The following is a 20,404-nucleotide window of genomic DNA, read 5'->3' on the forward strand; positions in this document are numbered from 1 at the left end:
ACACAGTTAGCCTGCTGGCAAAGATGTATAATATTGTGTCAGTAGTGATGACTACAATATGTGCTGGACCTGGAAAAAATTTGTTGGTGACTGTGACTTGAACCCCAATCCCCTGCATCGTAACCTGCGGTCCTACCAATGGAGTTAGCCTGCTGGCAAACATGCACTATATTCTATCAGTGCTGATGACTACAATACGTGCTGGCTGTGGAGAAATTTGTTTTTAGACAAAACAATTTGGCCAACTGTGAAAGCAACTCCCTATGACATATTAGGTGACCCTGACCAGGATTTGAACACTGATCCCCTGCACTGTCACCTGCAGTCCTATCTACAGAGTTAGCCTGCTGGCGAAGATGCACGATATTGTATTGGTAATGATGACTACAATATGTGCTGGACCTGTAAAATATTTGTTGGTGACCGTGACTTGAACCCCAATCCCCTGCATCGTAACCTGCGGTCCTACCAATGGAGTTAGCCTGCTAGCAAACATGCACCATATTCCATCAGTGCTGATGACTACAATACATGACTTTAAAACTGAAAATTTCGACTGAAATTTTGTTATTTTTCCTCATAATATTAATAAACCCTTGGAAAATTCTGAATTTTTGTTGTTGATTAGAATTTTTTTCACTTAAAGTTTTGACATTGTTGTAAAATGACTGTTTTTACCTGGGATGGCCCTGGGATGCAAATGACTCCCGAGCTGCACTTTGGACCCCCCTGGTCTACAACAATGAGCAAGAAGAACGCACACGACTTCAGGAAGCCATTGAAAATTCAAGGCGATTCAAGATTCAAGAGTCTTTATTGTCATATGCACAGTCCAACAGGTAGTCATACTACGCAATGAAATTCTTATTCTGTTCATTCTCCCCAAAAAAAAAGAAAACACAAGAAAATGTGTAAGAACATGAGACATTAATACCAAGAGAAGCCTGATGGCCTGTGGGTAAAAGCTGTTTGCCAGTCTTGTGGTCCTGGACGTCAAACTCCTGTAGCGTCTGCCTGACGGTAGGAGTGTGAATAATGAGTGTTGTGGATGTGTGCTGTCCTTGATGAGGTTGTGTGTTCTTCGTAGGACTCTAGATTTATAAATGTCTTGCAGTGAGGGGAGGGCTGCCCCAACAATGTTCTGTGTAGGAGTGTTAACTGAAAAATAACATAGATTATGCCAAATTCAACGATATTAAGATATACATTTCATGTATTGATTATTGCTCAATTTATATAAAAATGTATTAAATATAATGTGTGTGATTCAGCCTTATTTACCGTCTCCACTTATTCTAACTTATTTCTGGTTATAATGAACAACTTGTCTGTTTGTTATCTCTTTTATTCAAACTTAATCTTATTTTATCCTTGCTTTTCAATTATTTCTACCTTTTCCTTAACGTTTCACAAGGTTTATGGTGTCATTATTTTAACACCTACTATACTTGCTTCTTGATGTGTGTGTGTGTTTTTTACACTTCCCGTTCTTTTCGCACCAGGAAGTGAACAAAATGTAAAGGATAAAATGCAAGCAAGTGAAATATTGTAAGTGTTAACATGTAAAAGATAATGATAATGATTGATGAGCAAGAATAGAAATGGATTATTTAAAGAAATGAAAGTTGAAAACTTTTAAAAATACATTCCCGTCCATGCCTATTAGATGTAAAAATGATTTAATCATGATCGTAACTTTGACATGTTTAAACGGTCATTGAAATAAAGTTGTAATTTGTTGTTTCTCGGCATCATCTCATCATATTTTGCTGAAACATGAGCATTATTATCTCAGTAAAGGCAGGATTTGCGTTTGCACGGGTGTACCTAATGTTGCGGCCGGTGAGTGTGCAGTTGAAATCTCATCAAGGCTTCTTTTTGAACACTTTTTGTCTGCCTTCCCCACTGGTGGATGATGCAAGGGAGGAAAAAAGGCGCCCAGAGAGGAGGCGAGATGAGCCATCGCACTCCTCTGGTGGTCAATTAACAGATAAATCCGACACAATTAGCACAGAATGGTAAGTGTGCATTAGTTTTGCAGTGTAAATACTCCCTAGGTGGATTAGCCATTCAGCATCATTATTCACCGCCGCGTCCGCCTCTGATACTGTATGCTATTCATAAGCGCTGTTCCGATATTTGGACTCTCCGGAGTCTTGTGGTACATTTGATCATGCTGCCAGCGTGGCGAGTCAAAAGCGGGAACATCATCATCATCATCATCCTCCAATGACGGGTTGGTGACGCGTTGAAGAGAACTTTGACTTTTTGATTGATTTTCCATGCATGTTGTTTTGAGCATGGTAGGCCGAATGCCACACGTCTTCATACGCTACAGTATGTGGACAATAATGCATGCACACGACTGTCCAAAATGTCTCGTTAACCTAATAAAAGCTGTTAACCTAGTTAAATCTCCCCTATTAGGCAAAAGTGACTTTTTAATGATGTTCCAACAGTAAGATGTGTCCCTCAAGCAGGGGTGTCCAAAGTGCGGACCATGAATTGTTTTTTCGTGGCCCGTTACATAAAAGTAAACACAAAAAACCCCCAGCAGAGATGGGAAAAATGGAGCAAAAAATAAATAAAATAAAAATACAATAAAAAAAAAAGACATATCTAGAAGAGCACTCTGCGCCATATTGTGATTCACACCAAAATAATAATAATCTTACATTTGTTGGATCAGTCCTTACAACCTGTTGGAAACTTGTCTTGTATTTTTTGGCGAATGGCGAAAATGGTGCTATCTTGCAATGTTAAAAGAGTCCTTTAAAAAATTCAGGCCGTTGTCCGGATCACCCCCAAAATGTAATCAGTTCTTGCATATCCCATTTCTGACAATTCCTGAAAATTTAATCCAAATCCATTCAAAATGTTTCACGTTATTTTGAACACAAAGGCGGGCAAAAACATAAAAAAACATAAAAATATCCAAGCGGCCCCCCCTCATCCTTTGCTCAGGCTTTGCTACACATCTTAAAATGACACCTGGATCTCTGCCAACTATCAGTCAGTCAGGTACAGACGTGGGAGCAGTAAGTTTGATCTTTTTGATTTTCTTTCGCAAATAAGCTCACCTAGAATGATGGTGCTGTTAAAATAAGAGTGTAATGTTAGCACTTTAGCTCACATAGCTTTCATGTCGGTCTTCTGATTTACCCACTTCGAGCTCAGACACCCGCTTTTGAAGTCGCGGCTTTTCATGACGTCACAAGAACAAAAACCCTATTTGAAAAAAAAAGAGGCTTTGCTACACATTTTAAAATAAAGTGAACCATCCATCAGTCAGCTACAGATGTGGGAGCTATAAGTTGATTTTGTTTTTCTTCAGCGAATAGGCTAACCTAGCATAAGTTTGCTGTTAAAATAGGATTGTAATGTTAGCGCTCTCGCATCACTTAGCTCTGCTAGTGTTGCTAACGTCTGTCCCACTCCTTAATGTTACGTTGTTGTATGGAGAGACACAGTCTGGCACAGCTCTTTAGCATTAAAGCTACAGACACGCACGATGCCGTGTTCCCAGTCGGGTTTACCAAAGGCACTTGTAAAGTGTCTATATTCCACCACCAATACACTTTTGTGGCACCTTGGAGATATAAAAACACGATAACACAGTGGATGCATTTTGTTGTTTGATGACGTTTCTCATACATTTTGCTCGATTTGCATCCAGGCTGCGAGCCAGCAGCAATGTTTCATGACCTTCAATGAAATGTCAGTCAATCCTCATCATGGACCCGTGCCAAAATGTTATTTTGCGCACGTCCGTGCATCCATTGCAGCAGCGGGCTAGCGCGTCCTGACTGACGCCTGACTACAAGCATCCGTTCCACCTCTGGCTTAGCTCGGCCGGTGCCAAGAGGATTAAAAAAAAAAAAAAAAAAAAAAGGAGTTCTCTCGGGCCGCACCGTGCCATCTGGACAGGCTTGATCTGGGAGCAGCCTTGTCAGCCAGCACTGCTCAGCATATAAAAGCTGCAGCGCTACATTTAAATACAGCTTTCAGCTTTTTGGGGGTTTTTTTGGATGCATTTAGTTTTTCCGCTTCCCTTTTATTGCTGCTTCATGTGAGATGTGGGGACGTTTGTATTTATTTTGTTTCTAATTGTGTTGGCTCTCTGCTGTGTTAAAAAATAAAAAAAGGAAATAGCATAATGGGGAAGAGCAATAATACAAAGGCAGTTGTCAGTGTTGTTTATTTCCCATCTGAAAGGATCGGGATGCAATTTGAAGGAGAATGGCACTCGGTAGAACGCAGATAAAGTGAGGTAGCGCCTTCTCTCTTGTTATTTCTTTTATTGCTGTGCTTGTTAATTCCATAATTGCGAGATCTACGTGCGCGTGAACGTGTGCTGTTGTCAAAGAACGGCCATAAAATCAAACAGAGGTGAGTTACAGCCTGTGCTGTTCCACTCCAGTCCTCTAGGGGGCTGCAGAGTGAACGCCATACTCGCCACCACATGCCTGCTCTTTGCTAGGAAATCTCATATCCATCCGTTTTCTATACCGCTTATCCTCGGACAGCTAATATAATGAGTAAATCTGCTCAGTTGTTTTTAGCAAAATCATGCTAATAGTCACATTTCACAACCTTTTACAGTCAAAATGCTAACATCTTGCTTGCAGGAAACGCTAATAACATCCACCTGCCAAATGCGATTTCCAGAAGTGCTTTTATGGCATAAAGCGGGTAGAAAAAGTGCCTTTGTCCATCTTTGTGACGGCCCTAAATATAATACAAAGAATGCTAATGTCTCGCTAACCTTTTCCCACTGAGTGACGTCTGCCAGCGTGTTATGTCAAGGTCTCTTTTTAAAAGGTTAAAGCTGCCCGTTCGCCACGCTCCCGAGGATACCAAACGCCGGTCACGAGGACGACCCGGCAAGGCACTAAATCATGCGAAACAAGAAAATAAGAGAATTGAGGTCACGCATATGCAGAGTGCCCGACTTCAGAGAAACGCGTAAAGTTCTGATGTTTTCATGATGTAATTCTTTCTCTCTGCTGATCCTCCTGGTCATGGAGGGGCGAGGCGGGGAGCGAGAGACGCATCAAACAGGAGCGCCAGCTCCCCACCAGACCCGTCTAGTCACCGCCTTTAAAGGCACGCAGTAAAGACGTGGGTGGTTTGCTGTGAAACCAAAAGAGCAACGTACATTTGAGGTTGCTGACGACGTTGGCAGCGCTGAGTAAGAATGACTAAAAACGAGTGCTACCTTCTTCGGGTGAAGCAGAATCATGTGACACAAGGTAAACACACACAAATGAAGCCATCTTTACAGAGATAATTGCGCTCAATTACATTTTTTAAAAGAATACGCATCATATTAATGTTAACAGAATCTAGTAGCACGACTTTTAATACTTTTGAATTTTTATTAATTAATTATCATATTCATGGTAATAAAAGCTAGTAGCACTATTTTTTTTTTACAATTTTGAATAATTTGATTTTTAATGATGTACAATTTTCATTTAAAAATAATACACATAATAAAAGCTAGTAGCATTACATTTGTAACATTTTTCATGATTTGACTTTACATTATTTAAAATCTCCGTTTTCGAATGAATTGTGAATAAACGGTGATAACGACAAGTGTCATGTTGTGCAGTAATTGCACGTAAGCGTTGCTCCCAGTGTCATGCGTGGACGTGGTGCACGTAGTGGCAGGTTGGTTCACCAAAACCCTCGTTCCAAATCATAGACGGGTGTGCTCCCCAGCTCCCTCTCACCAGCCTACAGGTGACGCATTCAGTCCTAAAAAAAAAGAATGGCAGAAACTGAGAAAAAACAAACCAAAATTCAAATAAAATAATAGAGTCTAATTCATATTGATAATACATTAAATTGTTAATACACTGTAGTTAATTATATTAATTAATAATAAAGAATGTAAAAAATCAACATTTACAATGGAGTTAAAAAGCACATTCAAATCATGATTAATCTTCAACTAATTTACATAATTTCTTATAATAATGAAAAATATGAATTGACTCTTGACAAGGTTCCCTAACAAGGGTTCCTTTAACAGTGTTCTGTATGATTGTGGTTGGGGAGCGCTGTAGACTACAAACCACAATAATAAACATGTCGCTGTGCAAAAACTAGTCAAACAATGTACACCTTCTTTTGTGTTGGGCTTCTAATTAGTCCCCGAAGGAAGCTGGAACTGTTTGGTGCAGATCTGGAGCAAGGTGTTGTGTCATTCCTCACATTGCTTACACGCTTGGACCTAATGAAGTGGCCAATGAGAGTTAATTGTCTCACTGTGTGTGTGTGTGTGTGTGTAGAAACACAACTGGGGGAGGAGAACGTGAGGGGGTGTGGGGGCTTTCTAGTTGCCTCTAATCCTCCCTCCCTCCCTCTCTCTCTCGTAGGGAGATGGTGTGTGTGTGTGTGTGTCTCTCTAACACTCTCTCTCTCCCACACACACACACACACACACATGCAAGAGCATCTCTCTCCCACTTGCTTTCGCGCTCAGTCGGCAGTCTGCAGAGCGCACATGCAGCACGCCACTTTCTGCACTCTCTTTCTGCATGCATGCATAGACTCTGAGTGACAGTCCTGGTCCACTGAGGTCCAAGTGTTCCCAGCGGGGGGAGCGTGGAAGCATGAGAGGACGACAGGACGAGGGTGGGAATTAAAGAGAAGAGAAGAGAGAGGAGCTCGGAGGTGGTGGACCGCCAGGCTGGAGAGTTTGGATTTAAAAACGGGCTTCCAAGCGTCCCACTGAGGGTGAGTGCAGTAAATGTCTCTTTTTGTCCTGTCTGCAGGTATTAACACACCTTGCAGACAGGAATCAGGGCGGAATGCTCAGTAATTGAGCTTTAGAGTGTCACCAGGCTTGATTGGCTTGACCCATTTGTGGCTGATGGAAGTGCTTTTGGCACTTTGATCCCGACCAACTGCAGACGCCGGTGTGCGCTTGTGTGGAAGTTGGGTACGTGGACCCGACATGGACGTGTGCTGCTCAGTGTCAGGCTCGGGATTAAAGCATTTGTTTGCCCACAGTGTATCCCGGCGATATTACCATCGGTTCTGAGCATTCCCGCCGTGTGGACCCGGGATTAGAGGCAACAATCCGAGAGGCTTGACGGAATCTGATTTGCAGTGAAACAAGGGATCACACATGCAACCCTGCCTCCCCCAACCCCCACCTCCTCTATCTGCCTGCTGCAGATGCTTATTTAGATGAGCCCTGCATGAGAGACGGGTCAGAATTACCCGACCGAGGAGCCACATTGACTTACATTTAAATGTTCCATCACTATGTACACTTTGCTTTCCATCCACTCACTCCTTCCTACCCGAGTCCTAATGCTTGCACACACTTGGAAGGCAGTGCGTGTTTTTATTGCACCAGAACCATCACGTCCAGCCAGCCAAATAACCTTCTATGGAAGTCACTTTAAAGTCCAAACAGTGGTCTTATCAGAGTTCCGCCGCAAAACACCTGCTTGGATATAATCAAATTAAACCCTCGAGGAGCTGGACCCGTCAGAGCACACAGTGGGGCCACTGTGCACAAAGCAGAACCGCAAATTGCCGTCTTAACCTGTTATAATCCGAATGATGTCACTTTTTGGTACGTGTGTGTGGTCCTAGCCAAGACCTGGATGACTCCGACCGACAACTTATTGTCTTTATTGACGATAAACACAAAACAACACGTTTTGTATAGCTTTAGTCCTGCATTGTTTGTCATCGACAGCACCTCCTCTTCGTTGTACAAAACACTACGACTTTGGGTCGTAAAAACTCAAGGTAAGTCGGCTAAAGTTGTTTAGTACGGCTTTTGCAGCAGGACTCTTGCGTTGATGGTGGGTCGGAAAAAGTTGTTAGTCTTTATTGATGATAAATGCACGATAAACTTGTTTGTCCTGCATTCTCTGGGAACACAAAACACTGGGATTTGGGGTCATAAAGAGATAATAGTCTTTATTGACAATAAACTGAAGATAAATCGGTTAACGTTGTTCAGTACTTATTTTGCCTTGGTTGCGCGTCATCAAAGGCACTTCTTCCCTTTACACAAGCCTAACAGAAACGTACGATTTTATGTCGGAAAAGTTGTTGTCTTTATAGACGGTAAACTCAGAAGAAGTAGGATAAACTTGTCTTGTAGTGCTTTTGTCCTGCATTGTTTGTCGCCAAAGACACTTCCTCTTTAGTGTACACAACCATAAACATGAAACACTGCGACTTTTGGTCGTGAACAGTTCGTGGTCTTTACTGACGATAAACTCAAGACAAGTTGGCTAAGCTTGTTTAGTACCGCTTTTGCAGCAGCACTCTTGCGCTGATTGTGCATCATCAAAGGCACCTCTTCCTTGTACACAAGCGTAACACAACACTGTACGATGTTATGTCATGGCGGAAAAAGTTCTTATTGTTTTTACTGACGATAAACTTGTTTTGTACTGCTTTTGTCCTGCATTGTTTGTTATCGAAGGCACATCCTCTTTAGTGTCACGACCTAACATGAAACATTGCGATTTTGGGTGGTGAACGGTTTGTAGCCTTTGACGATAAACAGAAGATACTCAAGCTTGTTTAGTACCACTTTTGCAGCAGCGCTCTTGCGTTGATTGTGCGTCATCAAAGGCACCTATTTGTTGTACACAAGCGTATCGTACACAAGCGTATCGTACACAAGCGTATCGACCTACGATTTGGGGACGTATAAAGTTCTATTGACGATAAACTCAAAACATTCTTCGTCATCAAAGGCACCTCTTCGGTGTACAAAAGTGTAACACAACACTGCAATACAATTTTGTCGGAAAAAGTTCGTAAAAATGGGCTGTACTTGTGATCATTGGAATCACTTCAGTATTGCGGCAATTTTTATGCTTCTATTGTAGTTTCTGTTTGTGTTTGGTCGTTTTTGTTCCTTTGAGCTGTCTCTCAACAAGAAGATTACACCTTCAAATCCGAGTCCTACGCACTTAAGCTACGCACTTTTCGGGAAAGAAGTTGAATACGTTATTTGAAAAAGTTTGAGACGTTGTCCTTTCTATGATCTCTGCTGGACTGTCAGAGCGCTAAGCCGAGGCCTGCCTGTTTGATTCCGAGAGAGTTCTTTGGTCTTCTGTCCAAAAAGAAAAGTTGCCACATTTTCCAAGCGTCCATTAAAGAGGCGAGGGGCTTAAATGGAATCAATAACGGGGGGAGAGAGTCTCCTTGGCCTCCTCAGCGACTCATCTTGACACTGTTCTCCTCTAAATGAAGCGTGCAAATGCGTCTGTGACACTCCAAGATTACATGTACCGCTTGGAAATTGGTTCAAGTTCGAAGCTGTCGTCGTAAGAATGAATTACTGTACGCAGTTTGAGCAGGTGATGCTGTCGCAGTGGAGGTGTCATGTGTTTCATCACCAGCAGAGGGCACGGTTCATGTTTGCCGCTTGCATGAATGGAGTGAGGTTCCAATAACTGGCGAAGTTAGCATGCAGATAATTGTGTTTTAAGACTGTTTTCACATGTTGACATGCTTGTATTTCTCTTAAAGACGTGTCTTATCTGACATTTGGCTATTTGAATGTCAAGAAATTTAGCTCTGAGCCTCACGTTTAGGCGAATAGCAGCTATAAAACCCTATGGATCAGTTCACGTAACTATAACTATATTGCTATAGTTTTGTAGTATTTTGTATGAGTTTTTAGGCAAACCCTACCTAAAAACACCTTCTAATGTCTGCTCGAGGAGAAATTTGCCCCACTTGAGTTCCAAATTGACACAGAACAGCCGGTATTACTCAGATGATGCAGACCAACGCGTTCCCGCACACGAGAAGCCTCCCTGCTGATGCGAGCATCGCACTTTGAGTCGGAAATAGACGTGTAAAGGGTGCTGTTACCTGGAGACGCGCAGTTTTTCTACCCTATGAAATCTTTGCTGGAGGATGCTGTGCTGTCTGAAGCTCGTTTTCGTTGACTCTTCTTGTGCCTTTTTTGCAGCATCACATCACATATTTGAACATTCCACTGACCTACAGTGAGGTCACACTCACTGCTATTTATATAGAAACTCACTTTTACACATGCACAGTCCAAATACCGCTGCACAAAAGTCTGTAAAATAGCCCAAAGAGCCCCCTAGGGGGGCTTTTGCTTGGCGTTCCTTAGAGAATTCCAGCACATTCTCCACCTGAGGCGAGCAGGAGTGAGCATATTTGCAAAGCTCTTGCTTGTGGAGTCCCGAGGATCCATCCTCTCCATAAACAAGCTGAGCAGACTCGACTGGGAGCTTAAACACGGACGGCAGTGGGCAAAGATTTGCTGTCACACAGGTGAATGACTTTTAGTGTACTCGGCCCAAAGTTAGACTGTAACGATTTCTTCAGGGAAGGGGGTTCATTTTATTTCATTAAAGACAACTGAGTGGCACATATGCACGATGTACTGTAGAAAACACATACTGTCGGGCTTATTATTATGCGTGTAGTGAAAAGGTTCGGGTTAGGTTAGGTTCCCTAACCGGTGTTTTAATCACTGCTCCTCGGACTGTTTTTGCTGACATCTTGCTGTTTAGTTTTTCATTTTCTAGCTTTTTCGCAATTAAACGCGCCCCCCTTGCTTCCAAACAAATCCAGAGGCTCCATGGTTGCCATGTTAAGAAGGTCTCATGTTGTTTTCTAAGTCCAATTGTGCTATTAGTACCTTTTTCCCCAGCATTTATGGTGGCTAATGCATGTATTTATTGAATTGGATGCTGTAATTATGCAACATTTTTGCATATTCCCCTTACATTAACACAGTTTTTCTTGGCTCTTATCCTATACTTATCTTATCCGTAATGTTGTACGCGGGCTGTGAGTCGTTTTATGCTAAGAATATATGATTTGTCCTTGTTGCTTTGGGAATGTACGCCAGTGGATTGATGCCACTTCTGAAATACAGTGTTTATATTCATTTCTTATGCATCATATACAGCTTCTAAAACGGCCCCACTTTTCCTTTTAACATTAACACAATTTTCTTGTTTTTCTTGGCCCTCATCCTCTGTTAATGTTGCAGTGTTTAATTTTAATGTATAGACTAGGTAGAGCAGGGCTGTCCAAAGTTCGGCCCAGGGGCCGTTTGCAGCCCACGGTTAGTTTTATATTGGCCCGCTGCATATTCTAAAAATATAATGTAACAAAAAAAAAATAAATTCAGCAGTAATATTACAAGAATAAAGTGAAAATATTAAGAAACAAACATTGTAATGAGAATATTGTCAGAATAGTATGAGGAAAAATAATGTTATTTTAGTAGCATAAAGTTGAAATATTAAAGAAAAATTATGTTATTTTTTTAAAAGCTGTATATGAAAAACAAACAGAACAAAATATTTTTTTTGGAAAACGGAAAACTAGTTTGGGGAAAAAGTTACAATATTATGGGAATATAGTCATAATATTATGAGAAGAACATTTACAAGAAGAAGGTTGAAATAGTTTCCAAATTTAAAAAATGGAAATGGAAAAAAAAACAGAAAAAAGTTCATAAACTAATGAGAAAAAAAGCCAACATTTTATGATAATAAACTCATAATATTATTAGGAAAAATAATGTCCTTTCTGCAGCGTGGGGTTGAAATATTAAAGAAGTTGTTTTTTGAAGTTGTAATATGAGAAACAAAACAAAATAAAGTTGTAGTTTTGGGAAAATTAGGTTGTGGAAAAGTTATAAAATTATGGGAATAAAGTCAAAATATTACAAGAAGAAAATTTACGAAGATTATTTAAGACTAAAGTTTAAATATTTTGAAATAAAACAAAAAAAAAACACCAAAAATGTGAAAAAAAGAGCAAAGACCAAAATTCACTAATACAAATACCAATGCTAATACTAATGCTAATGCTAATGCTAATGTTAATACTAATGCTAATAATGTTTTTCACCTATATCACAAAGCTGGGATGCAGATTTTTCGTGAAATCTCTATAACTTCTTAGCACATTTACAAAATATCAAAGCGGCAAAGTGGCATCCTTTCATTTCTCACTGTGTGGCCCTCACTGGAAAAAGTTTGGACACCCCTGATGTAGCAGTTAAAAAAAATACCGCAGCTTATTTTTTTGAACCGCAAAGGGCCCCTGACCTGCACTTTGGACATCCCTGTATTGCACGAATCTCATGCAAAAGCCGAAAGATCTTTCAGGTTCTGTTCAGGGCTGGAGTCTGGGATGCAGAGACGGAGTCTTTAATCATGCTTACACTGAGCGAATCGACACGCACTACGCAAAGTGCACAATAACTGAGAGGGAAAGGAGGCACAGCAACTGCTAACATAAAAAAAAAAAAAAAACCTCACCAGGGGAGGCGGTAGCGCACGATACAGAGATTAAAACCAGGAAAAAAGGAAAACGGCAACAGCAGAGGCAATGCGGTGCATCGGATGTATAGTGTAGGTAATTCCCACAAGACACACAGGCAGTAGGCGACATCATCATCTAATTTGCATAATTGGCCATGATGCATTAAAAAGTGAGCAAGAAAACATACAGAGCAAAACAAGTATGGTTAGAAATTCAAATGAACATATTTGTAATGGCACAGAGGAGATTTTAGATGCTTTTGGATGAGGGAAGGCCATGAGCAGGACAGGACCCGTCACTTGTTGAGAAGAGCGATACGTGCTTTTATGTCTGTCTCCAGACATAAGTGTCCAATAAGACCAGAAAACGTCTCTAAATGTGTCCGATTACTCACTAGTGTACCCAGCATGCCTTGAGGTGTGTAATTTTGCGCTCATGGGCAGACGTTTACTTTAAGGTTGCATCGTGTGCTCTGTATGTGTTACGTGAGCAGTCACCATAGCGAAGGTGACATGAAGCTTCGATGAGAGAAGGGTTCATCTCTCAAAGCTTCACAAGCACATGAAACCACCTAGTGGCCAGGTGCATAATGACAGGCAGCTGCATCCTAACCACGATTCCCGTTGTGTGATGCATTGAATTTCCGTGTCTGTTCTGCCGCTTGGGAATGACTGTGATGATAGAAATTTGGGTATTTTTGTCATTTTTGCCTTTCCCAGAACTCCAGAGGGTTTTCCAACCTGCATATGTTTGGCTCTGAAAGGCAGCGCTGGACCTCCACAGTGCTTTTGTTTGTCCGAAAAATCCTATTTGTTTAAAGCAGGAGTGGAGCAAGAGACATGATGCCCATCGATTGCCTCCCATTTCCAATGCAACCGCAGGTGCCGGCTTTGTCACGTCCTCCAGCATTTTCATGAGGGGGACAACTTCGGAGGCAGCGAGCAACAATCTGATGTTCAGAAGTCAGCAATGATGCTGCTTCTAATGTAGCTGAAAAGCTCTCTTGCTTCGAACAATGCCTTTTTCATGATGTGCAATGCAAACATGGTGCCCAAGCCTCAGCACTCTCACACGTCACCTCATTAGTGATTCTCCATTCCTCCTATCAGAGATGTCATTATTTCAGCAGTGGTTTTCTCGCCCACGAAGTGTCATGTTCCAGCCGGGTCGGCATCCGCGCTGATGGATGTCCACATGTCAGAAGAAAGGCTGACAGCAGCCGCCTTTTCTGCTTTAGCTTTCTTCTTAGCTGATGTATACTAGAACTCCACCATGGCCTTCACGGCCTAAAGGAAAATATATATACAGTGTTGAATTGTAAACATATACAGTACACCTGAATGCAGCATCATCCACAATGAAGGACCGTGGACGCCAGGGGTGTCCAAACTTTTTCTACACAATGAAAAAAGAAAGGATGCAGGGGCCACTTTGATATTTTGTATAAATTTCAAGGAAAACTGCATCCTAGCTTCCTGGTATAGCCGATTTTTTTTTTTTTTACTTTTCCAAATATTTCTACTTTTTTCTTAAATGACCTTCAAAAATGGTCTTCTTGTATATGATATAAAAGTTGTGATAAAATATTTCAATTGTGACTTTTTTCTCGTTACAATATGACTTTTTTTCTTAATATTTTGACTTAATTCTCATCTAAAATTACATCTTGTTTTTTACCATTTCTGCTGTTGCTTGTTTTTTTTTTTTCTAATTTCCCAACTATTTCTTCTACTTTCTTCTGGGTAATTTTCTTCTCGTAATTCTGACTTTGTTCACATTCTCATAAGATTAGAACTTCCCAACCTAATTTTCCAAAAATTATAACTTCATTTGTTGTTTTGTTTGTTTTTCACATTAAGACTTTAAAAAAAAGTCACTTTAATATTTCAACGTCATGCTACTAAAATGGCATTTTTTAATTACAACATTATTTATTTTTCTCATCAAGCTACAACTTACTTTAGTTTTCTTGTTAAATTATATTTTTTAAATGTACTGTGGGCCAATAAAATAACAGCCGTAGGCCACAAATGGCCCCCGGGGCCACACTTTGGACACCCCTGGTGTATGCGCATGTTTCCTGGTGATCCAAAGGGGATAAATACAGAATGTGTTACCTGTCTTTATTTACACAATAACCAAAAGCCAGCATGGAAACATTGTTATTGTGAGTGTGTAATGTTGTAATGACTTACCTTGGCTGGGTGACGCTCCCGTTTCCTCCTCATTCTCATGCACGGCACGCTAATCCCGTAGCATGGATGAGGTGTTGTTATTGTGCCCATCCTCTTGGAACACAATAAACACCTCAGCTTTGAGCACTTGTTGATAAGCAAACCTAATGCGTCTGAAATAATGTTAAAATTAGCTATCAAACTCTTATCAACTGCCTCTCTCTATAAACTCTCCAAGCTGTGTAAACGTTATCCAAACTCTGAACTTGCTGCCACTCTCCATCACATATTGAACAAAGCCTGAGGGGTTTTTATTGCCGTCAAAATCTGCACCACTTCCTGTAACAGTCACATGGTACAGGCTGGCAAATGCAGCAAACCTCCATACGAGCTTCGTGTAACCCCCCCTTAACATATACCGCCACCGTCTGTATGGAGTTGTAACGGCAAGCTACATCCCAGACAGTCCCGATATAATGTGTTATAATACGTTCATGCAGTGTCGTTGGGACTGCAAGACTTTAAAGCACAATAACAACCAATTCCTGACATGAGTGCAACGTGAGTAAACACCGTCTTAATCATTTTTCACCTTTTTTTAATTTGAGAAGACAACTCACTACATACAAAAGATCTTTATTTGGCAGGAACCGATCACGAGCTCTCAATGAACTCACAATGAGCTTGTCAGCCCCTTGAACATCGCAGGTCATAATCGATGTAGCAGTCTGACTCACCATGTCCTCTTACAAAGAACGCTAAACTCATCACACAGCAACTAAACACTCAAACAGGTAGCTGGGAAATACACAATACAAGTGCCAATATGAATTTAAAATGAAAAAAAACAACCATTAATAATATAACTACACATAGCTATAACTATTTATGTATAACTATATTTGTAATGTATTTTCATAATGCATTGCATTCAAGCAAAGCATTCACCTGCCGGGGCGCTGCAGTGATGTCCCTCTGGGCTCCTCTGGCTGCCTCTGCTGGACAGAGCGCCATCCATCCATCCATTTTCTATGACACTTGTCCTCCAATGAAATGCTTTGCTCAGACAAAATGCATTATGAGAAAACATTAAAATACTTTTTTCCCTTTTAAACTTGTATTGGTACTTGTATTGTATATCTCCCAGCTACCTTTTGAGTGTTAAGTTGCTGCGTGATGAGTTTAGCGTTCTTTGTAAGATGACGCCATGAGTCAGACTGTTATATTGAGTAATGACCTGCAATCTCCAGTTGGTTGACCAGCTCGTCGTAGGTTTTGTCATAGCTCACGTTTGGCTCCTGTCTAAAAATAAAGAGCTGCCCGGTCCTCACTGCCTCGTGCTTATAGTCCGGTGCCGCTTATATATGTACAAATCTGTTTCTCTCTAAATTTAGTGGGTGCGGCTTATACAGTGGAATTTATGTATACTGCGTACGCATGTTGCTTGTTTTTTTATTTATTAATATATACATATTTATTGATCTGAACACCTTTTTAGTTTAGTTTTATTTTTTTACAATTGAATCCAATGTGAGGGTTGTTTTGATTGTGACGTGTGACTTAACCCAGCCTCCGTATGCAACTTTGTCATCTAATATGAGCACCATTTTTCCTGCCGTGTTTAGGTTTATGTTTAGAATAAGCAAGTAAAAGAAGTGCCGGCCTCAAATGGCCCCTGGGCCGCGCTTTGGTCACCCATACCCCGCAAAAGGCCACAGGTGGCATCATCCATACTCAAGCAAAAGGCAAAAAAAAAAAAAAAGAGTGTCTTTTCCTCGTCGTCGCTGATTAATGCCACTCGGGAAAGACTTTATAGCGCAATAATGATAGAAAAATACATAAAAGTGTTTCCCGGAGATGAGTCCGATGTGGGTTGTGTTGTTTTCATTGTGAAATGAGCGCAGAAGGACAAAGAGACACTTTCTCCGTGTTCACTCAAGCTTATCTGGCAACAAATGCCTCCCAGTAAAATGTCATTGAGGAGGAGGAGGAGGAGGAGTCGGAGGGCTGGAAGAAGAAGAAGAAGAAGAAGAAGAGGGGGCGGACGCATGGGATGTTTCTTAGTTATCCCCAAGTGTGCACATTTAAAGAAGGCACAGCCTAAGAAAGCAGCGCAGGAAGTGATAAAGCATCACATTGCTCCCATTAAATAGAATAAGAAATCATCTTGACACGGGCGAGATCTCGCCGTCTTCCAGGGCGCCACTTCTTCAAGGTCAAAGCGTTGCTCTTCCTCCCTCCCTGGGGTGATGAATGGAGGAGGACGCAAAGTGCGGCCAGGTGGATGAATGCGTGACTTGGTACGCGTTAATGCATTGTGTTTACCGCCTTCTGCTTCCTGGCGGAGATTAAAGGAGGTGTGAGCTGAGGCGCTCATTCCCTGTGAGGGCGGATTGGAGGGGGAGAGAAAAAAAACAAAACAAGTCCAACAGGTGGCAGGAAGTCGTGACTTTAACACAAGATGAGCTAAATGTGGAGAAAACGACACCAAACAACATTTACTGACAATGAACAGCACTTCTCTTGTCATATAGACAATCTTTGGCGAGCATTTCAGCAGCAGGCCCTCAAAGGCAGCACTGCTGCTGTCAATAGAGGATGTTTGGCCACCATTTTAGAAGTAGATCCTTAACAACAGCAAAGCGATCCTGTCATCGAGGATCTCGACAGTGGGTTGGAAAAAAAACAGCAGCGCTCTTCTCATTAAAAAAACAACTTTGGCTAGCATTTAAGCAGTAGGTCCTCAAAAACAGCAGTGTCCCTGTCATACACAGGTCCATCATTTTAACAGCAGCAATCATTAAAAACAGCAAAGCGATGCTGTCATGGAGGACATTTGACTGGAGTTTGTGGAGTAGGTTCTTAAAAACAGCAGTGCTCCTGTCATACTGTATACTGTAGATGATCTTTGCAAGCATTTAGCAGCAGCTTCCAACAAATAGAATAACTTTGACTAACATTTATGCAGTAGATCCTTAAAAACAGCACTTATCTTGTCACATAGAGGATCTTTAGAGTAGCATTTTAGTATGAGGTCCTCAAAAACAGCAGCGTTTCTGTCATATAGAGGATATCTGACCAGCATTTTAGTATTACATCCTTAAAAACAGCAAAGTGATGCTGTCATAAAGGATCTTTGACTGGTGTTTTAGCAGTAGGTCTCAAAAACAGCAGTGCTCTTGTCATATAGAGGATTTTTTGCTTGTGGAGTAAGTCCTAAAAATAGCAGTGTTCCTGTCATGCCCTTGTCATATAGAGGATCTCTGCAAGCATTTAGCACCAGATTCCTAAAAACAGCTAAATGCTTCTGAAAAACAAAATATCTTTGACTAACATGCATGCAGTAGATGCTTAAAAACAGCAGTTCTCTTGTCACAGAGGATTTCTGACATTTGCATTTTTGCACTAGGTCGTTAAAAGCAGCAGTGTTCCTGACAGACGATCTTTGACCAGCATTTTAGCGGCAGATCCTTAAAAACAGCAGAGTGATGCTGTCACAGAGGATTTTTGACTTGTGTTTGCAGAGTAGGTTCTTAAAAACAGCAGTGCTCCTGTCATATAGAGAATTTTTGTTAGCATTTAGCATCAGATTCTTAATAACAGCTAAAAGCTTCTGACAAATAGAATATATTTGACTAGCATGTATGCATTAGGTCCTGAAAAACCTTCTTTGACCAGCATTTGAGCAGTAAATCATTAAAAACAGCAAAGTGATGCTGCCATGGTGGATCTTTGGACTGGTATTTGTGGCGTAGATCCTTAAAAACAGCAGTGCTCCTGTCTTGTACACAATCTTTGACTCGCATTTTTAGAGCAAATCCCGAAAAACAGCGATTCCATAAAAACAGCAGCGCTCCAACCAAGTTAAGGATCTTTGAGAAACATTTTTTCAGTAGGTCCTTGAAATGATGCCGCGCTTCTGTCATATTGAGAATCTTTGATTAGCATTTTTGCAGGAGATCCTTAAAAATAGCAGAGCACTCCTGAATTATATGTTTGCAATAGATCCTTAAGCAACAAAAATATAGACATTAAAGTACAAATAAACTACACAGGACACACTATATATATATATATACAGTATATAGTATATATACAGTATATATAAATATATATGTACTTTACTGCTGTTGTCAATGCTATTAATGCTGCGTGAGGAGGTGAATATGCGATGCTACAGTAGTTATGGCTAACAGTGACAGCAAATTGGTATTTTCACTTGACAGTTAGCACAAAGTCCCGAAATATCAGACACATTTGCAAGCACCGCTAGTGTTAGCACACATGTGCTGCCATGTAGCACATTCTGGGCTAATTGGCTGTTCAAGCACTAAAGTAAGATGACACAGAGCTCAGCGTTTCGCTAACATGACGTTCGTCGTCGTTTAAATGCGGACGCAACGTGACGACGTCGTGAGCGACGCACGAAATGAGCGACCCTTCACTTTTGAGGAATCCGCTGATTCTCGGTGGTGTGGGTTTATTTGCCGCCTTATTGTGACATGATACACAAACTCGAGGAGAAGAAAAGGCTGAAATAAGCGACATGCGGCGAACGCACACGCTGGCTGTTATCTGGATATGAGCATGAATTACATAATTAACACTCGCTCGGGGGAAATCAGCATCGGAGTCTGGAGGCGGCCGGGGGAAACATGGAGAGGCGGACACACGACGCGGCTGCTCATCAAGCCTTAATCATTTTTTCACCCCCTCCCCCACACACTCTGATACTTTGAAAAAAATATGCATATTATCAGCGCCACACTTGCGGTCTTCATTTGGAAACCTTGCGTTTTATTTACGGAAATCTGTGTCATTCATTCAGCCGCCATCCAGGCCCCTTTTCCTGCGTTTTACACCTTCTTGATCATTCTTCACCAACTTTTTATTCTTTTTTGGAGTCAGATGAGGTCTCACGATAGCAATGTTTTTGTTTTTAATTAAAAAAAAATCTTTGCAATTTGGATATTTATTATTATATAATTATTATTATAATAATTATTATATATTATTATATTTATTTAGATTTTTTATTGGATTTTTTTGTTTTGCATTTACATTTTTAGATGATTTATTTATTTTTTTGACCATTTAAAAAAACTTGGGTATTTAGTTAATTGAAAACAAAATCAAATATGCAATTAAATATAATTATAATAATAATAATTATTATTTTTTGCCTCAGTACAAATGGCAATTTAGGCCAGAATATGTATTTTAAAATAAATATTTAAATAGTTTTTCTTTTTTAGATGTTTTTTTGAACTAAACATGTTTTGTATATATTTAGTTGGTAGGTAATTCATTGATTTCTTCATGCTTCTGATTTTTTACATACAAATTCTGGAAAAAACATTCCTTTCATTTGTTCATTTATCCTTTTTTTTCTTCATGCTTCTGGTTACTGAACTTTAAAAAAATATTTTATTTTATTTGATTTGATTTTAAATTCTGTAAAAACTCTTGGTGTTGGAAAAATGTCACATTTCTATAAACAGACAAATAAATAATTGTGCCTTTTCCATTCATGTCAGAAAGGGGCCTTGTGTTGCTTTGGTTGCACCATAGATGGTTTTTTCATGGCAGTGGCGTCGTCCTAATAAATAACGACAAGTGTGTGTTAAAAGTGTCAACAAGGCTAGGCGTGTGAGTGTTTAATGCTGTGAAGTGTGCGTTTGGATGGAGAGTGGGCGACTACACAACGCTGGAAGACCTCGACCAGATAACGAATACAATTTCAGTAGCCGAGCTTTGATCACCGAATGGGAATTTCCTGCTCTAAGTCCAGAGCAGACATGTTTAATTTCCACCTGTCACAGAATTAACAGCGATTAGCGCCAAGCTGAGTGACGGCGCTGACAGCGACGCTCAAGAGGCGTCTGGCGGAGCTCGTTTAACTCTCTTTTTGGGCT

The 20,404-nt window shown here is 40.7% G+C and overlaps 1 protein-coding gene across 1 annotated transcript in view; it reads left to right on the top strand.

Moving 5' to 3' along the window:
* Positions 1-6,470: 6,470 nt before the first annotated feature.
* The window catches only part of LOC129174305 (cadherin-12-like), a 100,096-nt gene continuing 86,162 nt past the window's right edge, over positions 6,471-20,404 (top strand). Inside the window, exon 1 of the mRNA XM_054766166.1 lies at positions 6,471-6,747. The gene's annotated coding sequence lies outside the window, so the exon portion shown is untranslated. The remainder of the gene's footprint in view (positions 6,748-20,404) is intronic.

Source organism: Dunckerocampus dactyliophorus, chromosome 21, assembly GCF_027744805.1.
Source record: "Dunckerocampus dactyliophorus isolate RoL2022-P2 chromosome 21, RoL_Ddac_1.1, whole genome shotgun sequence".
In the NCBI taxonomy this organism is placed as follows: domain Eukaryota; kingdom Metazoa; phylum Chordata; class Actinopteri; order Syngnathiformes; family Syngnathidae; genus Dunckerocampus; species Dunckerocampus dactyliophorus.